Below are 4,647 nucleotides of genomic sequence, written 5' to 3' on the forward strand. Positions count from 1 at the left end.
TTACTGAAAAGAAAATCACTTACCAAGTTAGGTTTTGCTACTTTGTTGAAAGAATCCTAAGTATGATTGGAGGGTGGTTTTCAAATTCCAGGTTAATTTTATTTTAACTTGTTTTGTTGCAATTTGCAATAATTTTGAAAGATAAAAGAAATTAAGTTATTTTCTAGTAAAGTTATTCTAGGACACTGAAGAGCCAAAGTCTTCTCACTCTGGATTGCTGCACTATTCTCTGGGTGTTCTGTGCTGTTGGAAAGGCTTTGAAGTTGATTAAGGTTTGGCATACACACCACTTCACAGATTTGTTAGAGATAATTTTCAGGTCAGGGGTTACGTGCACTATTTAGTTTAATATTTGAGGTCAGTCAGTGCTGTACATAGTGCAGGGCACTCTAGAGAAAAAGTGGGATTATCAGGGAAGAGAGGGAATGGAGTGTATGTGTGGTAAAGGCAGGCTTCCCCCTTCAAGCAGCTTAAAGCAACTTAAAGGCCACTTGTCTCCACAGACTGCAATGTCCAAAAGTCAGTGTGGAGTGCAATGAGGAATTTCATAAATGTATGGGAATGTGTGGTAGATGCAGTGCTCTGTGTGAACAGGTTGTGGCAAATCAAGAGTCTAAGAATAGCTACTAACAGTAAAGATACAATATTACACAGAGCAATCTTCCAGTTTATATTTTTTGAAAAACATTTTGAGTAATGTTCAGTTTCTATTTACTTTCAGCCCTGGCATCCCTGATAAGGTGACTGTGAAGAGAAAAATTGCCTAAAACTAGCATAGTAAAACCCCCCAAAACAAAACAATGTAGTGTATTCAACTTTATCAAATATGGTATGAGAGTAGTGGTGTAAGTGAAGAACGTGACTCAAGAAGTTTTCGGAATGTCTGTTGGTTAAATTGAGAATGCGATTCTTTGAAGATTAATAGCTGTAGAACAGATTCCTCCTTTTTCTTCCTTTTCATTACTTGCCACTCTCATTTTACCACATTTGCCTTTGGGATAACAGATTTTATTAATTCTCTTTGAGTTGAACAGTTACCTTTGATGTAGCTGATTAAAGTTGATTTAAACAAAGTACTTGTATAATTTAATGGATGTCCACAAAGTGAACCAGAAGATAATGTTTTTTCTTTTAGGACCAATTACTAAAAAAGAGCAACCCATTGCCTCCTTTTTTATCTGAAAAACTAGTAAAACTTAAAACTTCCAGCCAGTTTGCAGAGGTGTAGTGAACTTGCTTCAGGCATCTAAGTGGGAGGTTTAGCTTGTGCTTGGGAGGAGAAAATAGACTTCCCTTATCTAAGGTTTGTTTTAAAGAGCTATTTCTCTGCATTAACAGATGGAGCAGATGGAGTCTCAATGTTCCTTGGTTGTGAATACAAGCAAACTCTTAAAGTAGTTTGTGCTTGAAATAATTTGCTAGCTGTGTTGTAGTATTTGAAATTATCAGAAGGGATCTTTAAAAGGCTTAAATGTTTTAAGTCTATATTGAAAAAACAGATGAAGTTGCCACAGAATACATAGAGAAGTCTAACAAACTTAAAAACTCTAGAAACTAAAATAGAAATAAAAAACCCCAAAACATTAGCTTATTTTTTTGATATTTGAATGCTTACCATTACTGCTTCTCAGTTGAAAAAGTGACGACATTTTGAAAATGTAAATAACGTTTTTGAAAAAAGTAAATTAAAAAAAACCCAACCCATTGTTGTATAGCTATAGAACAACTAATCAATATGTTTATTGCTATTTCAGAAGTTTTTGAACAAAATCTTATGAGAAATTGGAACTTCCATTTGCTATAGCTCCCCTTATGTGTCTGTGATTGGACTTATGTCCCTTTCCTCTGCAAAGGCTGGTGACCACTTGGCTGATTCAGACCAGCTGAGATTCTGTTTTGGAAGATCTAAGACATTGCACTCGGGGCTCAGATAAAGAGGAGAGGGTTAATAGCCATAACATGGTTACATAAAACCTTTTGCAATGCTGTGAATGTTGTATTTTGCACAGTTGTGTTACTACCCGATTAGAGGAGTTTTTTCCATACAGAATATCAGTCCTGAAAATGTAGGATCTTAAGTGCCTTGATAGCAGTTCAGAGATTCTTTACTTCAAATTCTGTAGTAGTGAATGTGCTACTGTTTTGCCCCTCCTACCCAAATTTCTGAAGATGCTGTCTCTCATCAAATGAGACTAGTCAGTAAAAATTGACATTGTTTCATAAGTGCACTCTTTTAGGAAGAGTCATCTCTGCCTGCTAAGTCTTACTATTGCAGAAGGCCCCATGGTCCATTAACTGAGAATTGGACACAGGCTTTCTATATGAGCAGGTGCTCAAAACCCTTCAGAAAATGTTGCAAGAGAACGGTGAGGATGTGCCATAACAGGTGAGGTTATAAGGTAAGGTTATATAAGGTAATATAACTGCAGTGCAATGAACAGTGTGTTATTTCTTCTGTCTATGTGTTAATTTAGGAGAATGATGCTAAACAGAAAGGAAAAGGTCAGTTAGGTTGTTTTTCCCTCTCCTACTCTTCTTTGGACTTGGAGTGACATGTTATAGAAGAGATTGGTGCTGTACAAAGCTGCTTGGTTTAGAACCAGCTAAAAGAGAACAAGCATGAGGAGTGCTGTGTGTTCCTTTTCAATAAAGACTTGCTGTCCCCAGGGTGGTGGAGCAGCTGATACAAAGAATTTGGTTAGTACTGGTTCAGTTAATTGATACTGTTCTGGTATTGTAGCATACAATATAAATAGTGTGAGCTGTATTATGCTGTCTTTTAATGCATCTGCACTTGCAAAAAATAAAGAGTGTGCATTGCCATCTGATTATTCTTGGATTTCCCTACTGAAATATTTCTCTGATGCTACTTTTTAAAGATTAGATGTTAAATAAGTATGATGTGCTTTGCCTTTTATAAGTGCTCTCATTGGATTTAATTTATAATTGTCAGTTTCTCACCTGATACATTTTGGATGTTAATAGATTTCATCTGCATTTTGAATGCTTTCCATGCATTTCCAGTGAAGTAGGTGTTGAATTGTATTTTTAAATGAAATTTTAGAAAAGTCTGGATGACTTTATTCCAGAGTTAAAATATATTTAAACTAACCAAAGTGACTGATTTGAGATTTCTGGTTTTGTGATTGTGTTGTCCCTGACCTAACTTGCACCTACTGTAGAACGTGTACAAGCATGTTGATCCTGTAGTGTAGCAATAGCTCTGTGCTGCTAACACCCTGTGTGTTGTTTTTATCATTTGTGTGTTTGTGGGGAACAATGATGCTAAACTTCATTTGAGGTTAGCATCAGGTTAAATACCAGTGTTTGATTATTACTGGTATTGCATAACTAAATCTAGACAAAATGGAATTAAATCTGAAATGGCACATTCCCTTAAATATTGTGAGAAACTGCATTATTTTATTTTTGCCTTCCCAAAATCTGCTCTTGAATGAAAAGGTATTCTTTTCCTTAAAAAATATATTTTTTTTTTGTTCTTGTGGGGTTTTTTTACCCCCTGTTGGTCAGAATAAACAAAAAAGCAGCAGACAAAGTTTCTGTATGCTTGTCCCGTTCATGGCCCAGATCTAAGCTGGGGGAAGATCCTGTGTAGGTCCCAAATAATATTAATTGCTTCTAATATGTGCAGGCCTTAGAGTTGACCATTGTGTCCTTTGAGCAGGATGTAGAAGTGCCAAAAACCCACCTGTGTCTATTTGGCTTCAAAACACAGGACAGTCTTGCTGCCCAGTGCATGACAGACAATGTGTTGATGGTTCTTGCCATAATGGCTTCCTTGAGTGCTGTTGGAGGAAAAGGTCTGCCTTGCCTGTTCTCCAAAATGTCCGTATTTTACAGGCCTTGGTTCACAACTGGGGCATCCACAGCATTTGAGTGCTTATTAATAATGGATTTGAGTGGCTGTGTAAGCACCCTTCTGGATCCTAGGAAGGGATAATCTTCCTGTAACCTTCAGATGTGCCTACTGTTGTTGTGAAGTAAACACTCCTGTTTTACAGCAAAAAATGGTTTCATGATGCTGTTCACAATCAAAAATCCCAGTAATAATGCATCTAGCTCAGCTGATGAACAGAATTCCATTAGTAATGATGTTTAATATTTATATGTCAAACTTTATAAATGTGGTATGTCCCACTGGAACACACATAAGATTTGAACTAGATCTAAGACTTAGAAGCACGGTAGCACCTCACAGTGTGATGCTTGGCCAATGCCGAAGTTTATTTCCAGCTCTGTTGTACTGCCTCAGAACACGTGTCTTCCAAACTTCACTCTGAAGCTGCAATTTGAAACCCTCACTCCATTTTATATAAAGGTAGCTATTAAAAAACGTATGTATAAAAATCTTTTCTGTTACAGGGCACAGGGGTTTTTCCACATCCCTTTGACGCTAGTGAAAATCCAGTGTCTGCTGTAATTCTGAGCCTCCTGCCAGCCGAAGAAAAGCTGGGTCGTAGGCAGGGGATTCCGGGCGCCGTGGTTCGCTCTGTGTCAGCAGGTACGGACGGGGGCAGCGTTAGCAGCATTGCTGGGAGATGGAGAGGGTGAGAGGGTCACGGAATCCCAGGCTATCCTGATTTGGAAAGGACCCACTAGGATCGTGGAGTCCCACTCCTGGCCCCG

This window comes from Pyrgilauda ruficollis, unplaced genomic scaffold (assembly GCF_017590135.1).
Source record: "Pyrgilauda ruficollis isolate IOZ18807 unplaced genomic scaffold, ASM1759013v1 scaffold30, whole genome shotgun sequence".
Classification (NCBI taxonomy): Eukaryota; Metazoa; Chordata; class Aves; order Passeriformes; family Passeridae; genus Pyrgilauda; species Pyrgilauda ruficollis.